General features: G+C 45.0%; 1 protein-coding gene across 1 annotated transcript in view; it reads right to left on the bottom strand.

Moving 5' to 3' along the window:
- DSE (dermatan sulfate epimerase) overlaps window positions 1–13,220 on the bottom strand; it is an 83,468-nt gene extending 70,248 nt beyond the window's left edge. The window contains exon 1 of the mRNA XM_044244118.1: window positions 13,122–13,220. The gene's annotated coding sequence lies outside the window, so the exon portion shown is untranslated. The remainder of the gene's footprint in view (window positions 1–13,121) is intronic.
- Window positions 13,221–14,089: the final 869 nt, after the last annotated feature.

The raw sequence follows: 14,089 nt of genomic DNA on the forward strand, positions 1-14,089 counted from the left end.
GCAAGCTCCATGAAGGCACTTTGCTTTCTGCTGTATCCCCAACATCTAGAAGAGTGCCCAACACTTAATAAACATGCAGAGTTAATTTACTGAATGGATTCAGTAATGTGTCAAGATGTTAACCTTTAAAAACTCAGAGATAACTATATTCATAATTATATAATATATTACTATAATTACATAAAAAGAAGCAATAAAAATCTCTGTGTACTGGGGCGCCTGGGTGGCTCAGTGGGTTAAGCCGCTGCCTTCGGCTCGGGTCATGATCTCAGGGTCCTGGGATCGAGTCCCGCATCGGGCTCTCTGCTCAGCGGGGAGCCTGCTTCCTCCTCTCTCTCTCTCTGCCTGCCTCTCTGCCTACTTGTGATCTCTCTCTGTCAAATAAATAAATAAAATCTTAAAAAAAAAAAAAATCTCTGTGTACCAAGACAAACCATTTGGAGGTAAAATGGACTACAATGTTTGATCCTTTCAGGGTTACACTTTACTGACAGCTGCCACCATACCCGCTGCCTTCCCAACCCTCCCTTAGGCACCAAGCTCTCACCGTATCTGCCCCAGGCTGCAGGGGGCTTGCTGTGCCCCCCAAGCCTTGCCACATCCTTGTTATGTGCCTGGCTCACCTCAGACCACACTCCACATCCTGAGTATCCCATTCTGTTTCCCACGGTCCATAGGTGGTTTTCATGGGTTTTTCTCTAGATCTTTCTCTAAAGGCCACCACAAAACTTTCAGCCCATTTCACACTGGATTAGACATTCCGCCACTTTTCCCACTATTCCTGCCCAGACCAGCCAGGCCTCTCCTTCTGCCGGATGGCTGGTTGTCTGGTGCTAAGACATTTATTGAAGTTGTTCTGTTTTGAAATTTAGAGTGATTCACGTCCTCATTTTTAACTGTATTCCCAAAGATTATTATTGAATGGTTTGGTATAAGGGCTCTATTAGTGCTATTTGTAAATTAAAAAAAAAAAAAGAATTCCTGGACTGATAACATTTCTTTTAGCCAGGAATGCAAAATAATCTGGATGCTCTCTAATGAATTATTTTTCATATACCTATTCTACTCCTATTATTTTGTGCTAAATATCTTATTATGGTGAGTTTCTATAGATCCATAAAGTGTTACTAGCGAGGAAACAATCCAAGGAAAAGCTTTACTAGACTGCTGGAAACTATGATCACCGTGCAGAACAAAAGAGTAACTCCTGGCCACAGATCTGCAGGCCAAAAAAAAAAAAAAAAAAAAAGTGTCCCGACAAAAATACCCCAAGTCAGAGCCTGAAACATGGCCAGATATTTACTGTTTGTGTCTGTATGTCCAAGGTCATGCATGCTTCACAGGATGTCTTGGTGAATCAACTGTCTCTATGCTGCACTGTCTGTAGCATCCCACTCTGGGAACGTTAGCCTGTTCTCCCCATCTCCTAATCTAGGCACACACTTCTCATCCCCACCTATCCATCTCACCCAACCTCTGCTCACAAGCAGATTCCATCTAGCTATTTCTTTTGGTCAAACCTGATGGCATTCTCTTCGTGGAGCTGGATGCTGGAGAAAACTCCTTTTGTGCTAAGCTTATTTTCTAAACTTCCTTCTCATGTATCATCCTAAATGAACGTGGAGGTAAGCCGACTACCTGAGTTAAATGAGGCAGGGAACCAGGTGTCACTTAGGCTCCTTCCAAATTAAAGATTTTATAAAGAAACTTTGATTCTTTCAGTGACACCCTATGCTCTGCTGTGCTCTCTGGGAGGCCAAACCTCATTCTTCCCAACCCACAAGGGAGGTAAAGCGAGCCTTTTTGATTCCTGGGGCCACCCCTTGGTTCTCTCAGTAACTCTCCTGGTACATTTGCCACTTGAAATCCCCACTTGTGGATGTACTCTTTTTAACCATCACAGGCAATTTCTATTGCTTAGGGATATTTCTAATGTCCTCAGTGACTTAGAAACCTCAACCATACTTGCCCATGCCACCTCGATTCCAACAATAAACCTGAGAGGCCTCAGCTTCTATCTGACCTCAGCATATTGACCCGCTTACTCACCTTCAATCGACTCTTCAGTAAAACCGTTACTCTTGATACTTTGGATTTTTACCTCTTCCCCAAAGTATTCAATTTTTCCTTTATCACCTATACTATAGACAATGATCTATCATCCAAATTTATAGAGAAGACTGAAATTATCCACTCCAAATAAAAATATCCCTAAACTTCTCTGAATACCTTTATCTCCAATCCCCAAATGGAAAGAAGCAAAAGACTGCTATTCTGGAAAGAAGAAAGAAATGCAAAAGATCCCTTCAGGAGACCGGGATACGCCGATATCCCAGGGCTCTCTGTGACATGTCCATCATTGCAGCCGTTCAGGGAATGGTGCGGGTCCAGGCAAACAGGAGACAGAAGAACCAAGGAGAGCTCATTAACTGTTTCTCATACAGACCTACAGATTCCTCCACTTTTCCACAATCCTTCTGGCACACCATGGTCATAGTGAGGTAGACTAAAAAGATCTGACTTGGAGTCTGCTACAGGTTGAACTGTGTCTCGTAAAAGTTCATCATGTAGAAGTCCAAATCACCCACACCTCAGAATGTGACCTTACTTAGAAGCAGGGTTGTTGCAGATATAATTAATAAAGAAAAACTCATATTGCAGTAGGATGGGTCCCTAATCCAATATGGTATGTTTCTAAAAAGAGAACATTCAGAGACAGAGAGACACACAGAGAGAATGCCATGGGATGATGAAGGTAGAGATCAGGGTGAAGTACTGCCAAGCCTAGGAATGCCAAAGATTGGCAGAATCAGAAGCCAGCAGAGAGGCATGGAATAGACGCTCCTTCTTGGTCTTAGAAGGAACCAACCCCATCCAAGCCTTGATCCTGGACTTCTAGCCTCTAGAATTGTGGACGTCTAACTTCTAGAATTGTTTAAGCCACACAGTTAGAGGCACTTTGCTACAGCGGCTCTAGCAAATACAGTCCTAGCTCTAAATTTTCTCATTTCTAAAGCAGAGATCATAATTCTTACTGCTATAAACGATAAATATACATAGCGCTTACCAAGTGCCAGGAACTGTGTTAAGGACTTCACGTGGATTAACTCATTTAATCTTCACCAGGCCCATAAAGTAGATATTAATATCATCCCCTTTTTACAGATGAAGAAACTGAGGCATAGGAGGCATAGGTGGGTTGACTAAGTTACCCAAGGTCACAGACAGTGAAGAGCCGAAAGAGAAAGCCTCTATTTCTCACAATAAGTAAATTTCTCACCCAAGAGCTTCCACAATCTAACACTTGCCGCCACTTTATCACTCATTTCCTCCCTACACAAAGTTCTACCTTTGCCCTTACCTGCTCTTCCTTGAGCACAACTCACATTTTTATTCCCATTGTTACTCTCTTTCCTGGGGTTTGCCCTCCATGATGCTTCACACCCAAACTCCTGTCTTTCTCAAAGAATGCAACGTTCTTTACGACGCCTTCCCTGCAACTCATCCGTAAGTGGTCTCCCCTGTGGCCTCGTATATGACCGTTCGATAGACCTTGAGGATTCAGGAACAATGCCAGCCAAGAAGGTGCTTACACCATCTTATAAGATGGCAAAAGCAATGAAATTTTCACCCAAACCACTAAAATAAAATGAAGGATGTTTGCATGAGAATGACCGACTAGCTGGGGTGGAGAAAGATGGACTGGGGAGGTGGGGCCTGACCTGGGCCCAAAAAGGGGTCCATAGAAACGTTTATAGCCTTACATGCACTTATTTGGTAATGTATGCATTTAGTACTAGTTACATGCATACCGAGTTACTTGGAGGTGTATGTTATCTTCCTCTCTCATATTTACGGTTTCAGTCCTCTCTGGATTGGAGGTGAATCTTACCCACTGGACTAGAAGGGGGCTGCGAGGCAGGGGTCTTGGTCTGTTTCCTATGGTGGCATGCACAGCTGATTACATGCAATCAGACTTCCAGAAATACTCGGGGAAAACAGTGAAGGAACAGATCCAGAACGAAGGGAAGAAAGGAGAGAGAACGTTACAGGAGAGAAGTGGATTCCCACAGTTTTCCCAAGTGCTCCTCAACCTAGCAGCCACTCCCTTTCTGCTTCCTGTGTCTTGGCTCAGCTGCCCTGCTTGCGATGCCTTTTTTTCCTTCCCCTTTCTGGCATAAAGTCCTCTGAGGCCCAGTTCATTCACCCCTCCCAGCTGGGTGTTCTCTGCCTGGGGAATCCTACTACGGATCTCCTCCTTCCTGCAATTCTACTGCATGCATTCGGGTCTGGTCCTCACTTCCTTGTTCTCATGAAGTTTCATACTCGGTTATCCTTCTCCCACCAGATTTTATAGTTCCCCAAGGCTGGAAACCATGTCATATTTATTTTGTATGCTTTCCCTCTTCACCTCCACACAGACGTCCCTTCAAACACAGAAGTACCTGGCAAATACTTGCTGAATGACTAAATCCTTTCAGTATTTCTATCACTGAAGTATAATGTTCTTTCATCTAACTCTCCAGGTTCAAAAGTGCATTGGAAAAAGTTATATACCAAAGCATTCATTCCCAAGTAACACAGATTTATCTTTTCTAAAACTTGCAATCACTGAACCAAACTTCAGTGGCTTCACCAACAAGAAAAAAAGGTGTAAGCACACAAAGAAGGATCTGTTACGAAACCGCCCTAACACTGCTAGCTCAATTCACCTTCTTTAGGCATAGGATTTATCATTTTATGGCAATTTAGTAATATAAATACAACACACATTTCTTCCCCAAGAATTGATATTGAATGTGGCCCAACTTAACCTGAAACTTGCAAGATGAAATTCAACAACTAGAAATGAAATTGAATTTGTAAAGTTCCCTAGTTCTTGCAGCAGATACTCATAGCACTATTTGTTAATTTGAATTTAATATGGAATAATTCTACACAAGTCCCAGTAAGTCTAAAAATTTTAATGGGGAGAACCTTAGAACTGTAACATAATACATGGTTAACTTGTGATGAATCCAATCTGAACAATGTTTGTTTCCTTAGAAGAAAGGCGGAGCTTAAAATTTTTAAATGTTCCGGGAGCCTAGGTGGCTCAGTGAGCTAAGCCTCTCCCTTCAGCTCAGGTCATGATCTAAGGGTCCTGGGATGGAGTCCCACATAGGGCTCTCTGCTCAGCAGGGAGTCTGCTTCCCCCACCCACCCACCTGCCTCTCTCCCTACTTGTGGTCTCTGTCTGTCAAATAAATAAATAAAATCTTTATAAAAAAATTTTTTTAATGTTCATTTAGTTAAGTAACCTCTGTACCCACTGTGGGGCTCGAACTTAAGACTCTGAGATCAAGAGTCACTAGTTCTTCCAGCTAGCCGGCCAGGTACTCAAACAGATTCTTATTTTGCTCTCTACTTCTACTGGGGTCTGAGTAGAATTGAAATAGCTTCTAACTCATGGAAGATTTAAGGTGAAGATAAAGGAGGTAAAGAAGAAATTAAGCTTGCCACCAAAGGGGCCAGCAAAAGACACTCTTACCTAAGATAAGTCCGCAGGTTTTTCAGCGCCTCCAAGAATCAAGATTTCCTTTGAGAAAAGTAATTGTGAAAACATTTCAAAACTGCTTTAAAACCATGTACTGTAAAACTAAGTTGAAACACCTGATCCCAATAGCCTAAGACACTGACTTTGCTAGTAGGTTCTACTACTGTGTGCTGCTACCACACGACTTGAACCTCAGACACGGGCTGAGAGCGGTTTTTCCAACACTTTGTGTTGTATCGAAATGAACCTGCTTTTAAGAGAATTACACCTCAAGTACTGCCTAATTTTTAATATTGAGGAAAAAACCAGAACCACCACCGGCCTGAAACCCTTGGTTCTCTTGGGGATTCTGTTTTCTTAAACAAAATGAAACAAAGTTCACTTTCCATTTTCATAAATACCATCATTAATTTTTAACCATAAATACTGCTTTAAGGAGTTTGGTAAATGAGACAAGTTTCCAGACTCTCTCTGACATAGGCAACCTCTGTATTTTGACCACATGACTGATGAATGCCCCATATGTTCCTGTGGCCACTACTGCCGGTCTAGTTATGCTATAAAAGAGGGAGCAGAAAAACATAAAAGATATTACTGAAAAGCCCAAATGGAATACTATAGTCTGGTGCCAAAACCTTTTTTTAAGGTTTTCTAGAATAAAAAAGAAATGTGGAGAAAAGCAACCTTGGGGGAGAAAATATTAAGTATAGAGAAGAGAAATTTTCAGGTATTATGTGTACCTGAATGAAAGGTTAATGGATTTTCACACATAATCAGTATTTAGCCTGTGAGCAAATATTTTGTTCTGATAACAAAAATGGTAAACAGAGACCATAAAGGTAACACTAAAACTGACCATTTCTTCTATATTCATATAATTAAATCCTTTTTAATTCCTAAGATTTTCATATCCAGATGAGCCGACGTCATAAAATCAGAACCTGAGAAGACAGATGCTAACATCCCTCCAGGACAGCCTCCCTTAAACCTTTCTAAACACAGAAGAACTCCAAGGCCTCCTTCAGAAAGCCATTCTAAAGGTTAAAACATTCAAAAAAAAACTTCCCTGTATTTAGCATAAATCCCTCTTGATGCTTGCTGTAAGTCGATTTCCTCTACTTTTTCTTCAGGGACGATGGAAAACAGCTGCTCAACATTCCCTTTCAGGCTACTTTTTCCTTCCTGCCAGGCCCAGTCCCCCCAGGGGAGAAGCGTAAACACTGCAGGTGATTCCAAAATGCAGCTGGCCCAAGCCTGATTACCCACAAGGTTGGGAAGTCTGGCCCCATTTGTGCTTCCTAGAATGCTATCAGTAAACGGCCAAGGCCCCAAGAAGAGTTCTTCACCAGAATCTGTGGAATTCTAGAGATCCATGATTGCCAGACTAACCTCAGCAGGCTCAACTAAAACCCGCCTGCTTCAGGAAGAATGACAGGCCGCGCTGTAGAGAGGGTAAGCAGGGCTGTCCGGGGCAGGCCATCTTCCCTGCTCCTCTACCGGGCCTGTCAGGCTGTTGAGTGCACCTTGGCATGCGAACACTTAAACTACTTGGTGATTTTTATCATGCAATTCTTGAGTTTCTTGTCACTGACGCAACTTTCTGGATGCACACTAACTTTAGCAATGCAATAACCCTTTCCCTGCTTCGCTCTAAGGCAGTCTTCTAAATGGAAGCGTCCATCTGTCGTCTGTGACATCTGGAAATCAGTAATTCCTGCTAGCGTCACGACATGTGCAGAATACTTCCTACATTGTACACTGAAACGTACATAACCAGCCTAAGCTTGTTACCTCCCACTTCATGAATTGCGAACAAATAACCCCATTTTTCCTGCACTAGCCATGAGACTCCAACAGTAAAGCCAGTATATGGCCTGTGTACTTCATCAATAAAAATATTATAGACCCACAAGTTTGGTAAGCCCATTTCCTTTACAAATTCCTCTTAAGAGTTATGAAATGCTGATTCAACTTTGGTGTGGTATAACATCTGCAAGCATCAGGAGCTATGGCTTAGTAGCTAAGTTTGTTACAAGCGAGAAAAATGCAGAAGCCTTGATTTAATCAACAATACAAATTTACAACTCTAAGGCATCTGTAGTATATGCCATGAATATTTCAATGGAAAGATTTCAATGACAGCTCTTTAACTGATTGTGGACCTATCTGATTCCTACTAAAAGAGCAATGTATGCTAATTGAAACACACACACAGAAGTTTACTATGATTATCCTTTTTTTTTTTTTTCATATTTACTGGGGAGAAGAGAGGCAATATTAATTCCATAAAGAATACCAAAAAAATTTTTTGGCATGCAGAAATATATGCTCAGTCACCAACTTTCTCTGACCCTATCTAGGACAAAGCAGATGGGCACAGATAACCAATGATGCGTATGTCACGTACAAGCCATGGAGAGTTAATAGCATATATGTCTTCTGTTATATTTTTAAAAACAGGACCATACTTATCTAACAACCATAACCATTCCCAAATATAAAATGTCAAAACAAACCACACTTATTATCAGTATGTTTATAGCTTCTAGATATTACTGAAGAGGCAAATTCAGTTCTTTCAGGCATTGTTTACTAAAATTTGATGACAACACTTACCAAGTTCATGCTTATGGAATATCCCAAAGGAGGTGAAACAACCAGAAGGAAATCCAGTGGTAATCTCCATACACATTAAAAATTCATAGTGTTCTCCTGAATTAAGGACTGAACAAACTACCCCATTCAAGAAATAAACAGATGGCCTCCACAGTCTTTTCTTCTCTTGCCAAATGAAAATCATTCCCTTTTCTTCTTTGTGATCTCCACCAGGCTCTGCGAAGGCTCACTCTGCCTCCTGCAGGTTTATACTCTTCTGGGCTTCTGAAAGAGGATCTGGATTCCACACCCTCAACAGGCTGGAGCTTGCCTGGAGAGGCAGAAGCAAGCCACGCAACTGGTAAAGCACCCCAAGACCTTAAGGCAGCTAATGAGAACTGAGCCATGAGCCTAGGACTCTGCAGGAATTTGGGAATGAGAAGAGGCCCCACAATGGAATCCTCACAAGGCCTAGAGTGGAAGAAGACGGAGCTGTGGGAAGAGGGTCGGTAAACAGCCAGTTTACAGCAGTCTGGGAAGCACATAAGCATTGGATGGAGCTGACAGTCCCTGGTCAGTAGTGAGTAGTAAAAGGGATAATACACAACATCTGTCGGAAGATGAAATACAAGAGTCTTTAATCACATGAACTTGAAGTCATGAAAGAGAAAAGTAGAATTAAAAGTGCAATATAGGGGCGCCTGAGTGGCTCAGTGGGTTAAGCCGCTGCCTTCAGCTCGGGTCATGATCTCAGGGTCCTGAGATCGAGTCCCACATCCGGCTCTCTGCTCAGCGGGGAGCCTGCTTCCCTCTCTCTGCCTGCCTCTCTGCCTACTTGTGATCTCTCTCTGTCAAATAAATAAATAAAATCTTTAAAAAAAAAAAGTGCAATATAGGTTCACCTCATACTTAAGGTAGGCCACTAATATTTGTAAAACAACAGACCAGTCTCTTACCTCCACAGTATTTGCATTTCCACACCCCTAAAATGAGGCTAAGACACCTGCTCTGTATCACTCTCCATTTCCATCAGCTAAAATATGAAAATATTAGATATGAGGAAAAAACTTCACGGTACTAGGCGATTTTAAAATGCAAGCATTCATGTAGCCATATGATCTATCCGGGACTTATCCTTTCCTTCAATTGTCTAAACATATGAATTTGTGAGCAAGAGTTTATTAAACCTAATGGTACTTCTTTACCCCACCCGTAACACTTTCTACTAGTTTGAATCTTTTCTGTGACACTTCTCCACCAACAGCTAGCCAAACCACTTTTCTGTTTGTGACTAGAAGTTGTGAAACACTAAGTGTAGACAGATCAGAACATGGGACTAAATTTATTCACTAACAAAAAGACTTTTTTTTTATGGTTTAAGGTTTTATTTATTTATTTGACAGAGAGAGACATAGCAAGAGAGGGAACACAGGCAGGGGGAGTGGGAGAGGGAAAAGCAGGCTTCTCACTTAGCAGGGAGTCCCACTCAGGGCTCTATTCCAGGACCCCGGGATCAAGACCCAAGCCAAAGGCAGATGCCCAATGACTGAGCCACCCAGGTGCCCCAGATTTTCTTTGAAGAATAACTGTTTCAATTAAAAATATTATCCCCTTGGGGCGCCTGGGTGGCTCAGTGGGTTAAGCCTCTGCTTTCGGCTCAGGTCGTGATCTCAGGGTGTTGGGATCGAGTCCCGCATCGGGCTCCCTGCTCAGCAGGGAGCCTGCTTGCCTCTCTCTCTCTGCCTGCCTCTCCGCCTACTGGTGATCTCTCTCTGTCAAATAAATAAATAAAATCTTTAAAAAACAAATTATCCCCTTAATGCTGAGTTTAATTTTTTAAAAAGATTTTATTTATTTGACAGAGAACACAAACAGGGGGAGCAGGACAGGGAAAAGCAGGCTCCCCGCTGAGCAGGGAGCCCAATTCCGGGCTCAATCCCAGGAACTTGGAATCATGACCTGAGCCAAAGGCAGCAGTTTAACGGACTGAGCCACCCAGACACCCTCAGAGTTTAATTCTTAAAAGGGAATTTCCTATTAGAATCGGGCATTAGGGGGCGCCTGGGTGGCTCAGTGGGTTAAGCCGCTGCCTTCGGCTCGGGTCATGATCTCGGGGTCCTGGGATCGAGTCCCGCATCAGGCTCTCTGCTCAGCGGGGAGCCTGCTTCCCTCTCTCTCTGCCTGCCTCTCCATCTACTTGTGATTTCTGTCAAATAAATAAACAAAAATCTTTAAAAAAAAAAAAAAAGATCGGGCATTAGCGTTGGCAACACTTTGAAATTCATCCATCCCTAATTATCACTGTCACCAGATGGATGCACGGATCAGTGCCTCAGGAATCTGGGATTTTAATATCTAGTTCCTAGTCTGCCACTAACTCGCCCAATGAATTGATGGGAAAACATTTTCTCTTTTTGGTAGTCTGGGCTTATACACTTGCCTAACTCCCATATTGGGCACTGACTCTACGTTTAGAGAATTTCATTGTCTCATCCAAACATCTGCTGGCTAACGGGGCGACCGTCAGTTAGAGGAAGATAGTGTAATTCCAAGATGAAGAACCCCTCAGGCATCAGTAACAAGAACTGTCCTGTCCTCTGCTTGGACACATTCTTCCAAGAGGCTGCTGCCCATCGAACCTTATGGAATCCCTCACCAACTCCTTCAAAATAGTAAAGATCCAGCCCCTCTCAGTAAATGAAATACCAATATCCACTATGATGTTGAAGTTCCTTCTACCATGGGCTCCTCACTCCAAAGCCTGTCACAAACACAATCTAGGACAATAACACTATTTCTCTTTTTTGAAGGGGGGGGGCTGAAAACTGATAAAAATACTTACTATATTTTAGTAAGTATATATATATTATGTATATATACTGCATGGCATATATGTATATTAAATTATATATTTTGATATATTAATATGATATATTAAAACCCAAGTTTAAATATTTTATCTTTATTCCTTTCCAACCATTTGCTGCAATCATAATACTGAATGGAATAATGTAATTTCTTTCACACAACACAGTGTGAATCTGAGGCAGTACAAATAAATACCAAAATAATCTACCACGAAGAACATGAAAATATGTATAAGTACTTTATTACATAATTGCGGAATGCACTTTCACCTATAATCATAAAACACTTTTTCAGAGATTAAATAATCTTTAAAAAGAAGCACCAGGGAAGGTAGGACATCTGTGAAGTTAAGAACTTTATGGATGACCACCATGTCCCCTCCAGGCAGCAGTACAAGATTACCTGGACTAGCCAGACCACAGATCTCACTGAAAACATGTATTAGCTAATTTGTGAACTAATTTTATAAATACTAAAGTTGATACTCACACAAATGTTAGTCACTATAATGGCCCTGACCTCATGTGGCGAGCCTAGCTGATTTCCTACCGATGTCTTCTCACACGAGGCCCCTAACCTCAGAGATGACTGTACTGTAAGTAGTTACTAACCTGAATGTAAAAATGTACTTCACAGGCCACTGTCTTTATTAACCAAAAATTGTTGAAACGGACACTGACATGATATACCAATGATGGAAAATGACACGTCCCAGGCTCAAACTCTCAGGTGCTGCTGCTTTATGTTTTCTCCCATCCGACTTTGACAACGCCAGAACTAGGGCAGTTTCTTACATACGTCTGCATCTCTCCTCAGTTACGAGCACTGTCTTGTATTTTTTCTTGTACCCACACAGCGGGGTCAGTAGATGATGGAGGCATTAAATTTCACCCTTTCTCATTTTTACTGAAATACATCTAACCTACACACTTCAGAAAAGGACTTAGGCCCATGGGGTGACCTTAAAAGAAAAAAGTCAACACATGACAAATTTAGATCATCCCATACTCTATTCTTCCAAGGTCATTACATTTTTGTGATCCCATTTTGGTAGTACTGTCTGAATATTCTACCAAATATGGCACATACATCATTTCAGAAGTTATCACTTATTGAGAAAATTTTAAAAAGCTGAAGAAAAGGGAATTCCTGAAAGATTAAATTCTGTCAAAAATACTGAAAAGCCTGTTTTGAAAAGATTTCTAAGTGAGGACGTCGATGCTCAAATTTAATGTCTCATTAACCAGGTCGAACGAAAGAAAATTTAAAGAACTTTACTGCACAAAGATCTCTAGAAACTCAAAAGTGTCGCTTCCCGACCGAAGGAATTGCAGGTCAATGAGGCTCCTGCGTTTCAGCCGCGGGTTTGGTTTCAGGCTCCAGGGGCGGCCAGCCTAAGCGGAGGCAGCCGCCTCAAATGAGCGATGAAAACGAGAAAGTTCCCGGGTCACAAACTTAGCTCAGATTGCAGCCGCGACAGATCTCGAGCCCATGTGGCATTGCTTCCAGAGCTTCCCAGCCTGTGAGTCAAGCGTCCCACCACCACCAGGAGCTGCCGCGAGAGAGCTTTGCCCACAGTCTCCGAGCGTCGGCGGAGCCAAGCGGCGCTGGAATCCGGCATCGGGGGAGGCTCGGGACGGGCTTCCCCGCTTCCGCAGCCGCACGGAAGGGCCGCCCGCGCACCGAGGGGTCCGCACGCAAGACCATCAGCACCACCCCCCCCCAACCAGCGGGGCACGCGGGGGAAGAAGGGCGCGAGGCTGTGCCGGCCGGCCCGTCCGAGGGGAGCGGGAGCCCCGCGGGCGGGCCGGGGAAGCTCGGCGCCGAAAGCGGTGTCCGGGACCTCACGGTGCGCCGACTCCGCGCCGGGCGCTGCAGGAGCGGGAAGGGGCCGGGAGCTGCCCTGACCCGGCAAGCCCAGGGCTCGGGCTCCACGCCTCGCGCGCCCTCCAGCAGCCCAGCCGCGCCGGGCCCGGGCGAGCCGCCCGCAGCGCTCCGCGCCCTGCAGGGGACGTGGCTCTCCTTCTGCCGCTGGCGCCCGGGGACCCGCCCGAGACCCCGGAAGAAAGTTGCGCCGCGCGGGGCCCAGAACGGCGCCCGCCGCGCGCGCCCCTCCGCTTACCGCTCCTCGCCGCCGCTTCGTCCTCTCGGGCGTCGTCTCCCCAGCTTCGGCCCAGGCTCCGGAGCCCCCTCCCGGCCCCCTCCCCCCAGGGCGCCCGGGCCCGCGGCGCCCTCAGAGCCGAGCCCTCAGCGCGCCCGCCGCGCCTAGGGTGCCGGTGGGCGCCGCGCCACGGGATGCGCCGCTGCAGCCTCGGGCGGCGCTACTGCGAGCTGGGCGGGCGGGCGGGTGGGTGTGGGGTGTGGGCGAAGCGGGAGGAGGGCGGGACGCGGCCGGCGCTGAGGCTCGGTGGAGGGAGGAGGAAACCGCAACGTCACCAGAGCCCGGGGAGGCGAGAATGGGGAGGGGGAAATGGGGACCCCCGAATCCACGCCGGACCCCGACCTCCGGCCTCCGCCTTCTTTCTCCCCGCCTCCTCTCGGGGGGCTCCCGGCTCCGCGCTGCGTTCGGCCTTCCCCTCCGCTGGGGCCCCGCGCACCCTTCCCCTCCACGCACCCCTGCCTTGCCAGGCCTCTTTGGCTCCGAGTCCCTTTAGTTTCCAAGGGACCCACACGCTTCGGGTTCGACTGTGAACGATACTTTTGGAGGCCCGGGGGGAGGAGCTGATGCTTCCGCACAGTCTGGGGAAGGAAATCGAGGAAACCTTGCTCCCGGGGCTGTTGCCCACTCCCCTCCCCTTCTCCACAATCGTTACTCCTCCTTTTTTCCTGCGTTCGATTTTACTCTCAGAGAGAAGGGAGGAAATCACCTACTTAGAAGCAGTTCTCCCCTTAACTGCACTGACGAGATCTCTAAATCCTAAAGCACTGAACCCTGCAAACTCAACCGATTTTAAAACATCAAAGGTAAAGCGATCTGGGACAGAGCATTTGATGTTCTCGGCGTTCAAGAAGAAATTTCTTTTACCTTACCTCCTCGGCCCGTGTAGGGAGGAGGGAGAGGAGAGAGACCTCTGATCCCTCAAAGTTTTT

The sequence above is a fragment of the Neovison vison genome, chromosome 1 (assembly GCF_020171115.1).
Source record: "Neovison vison isolate M4711 chromosome 1, ASM_NN_V1, whole genome shotgun sequence".
Classification (NCBI taxonomy): domain Eukaryota; kingdom Metazoa; phylum Chordata; class Mammalia; order Carnivora; family Mustelidae; genus Neogale; species Neogale vison.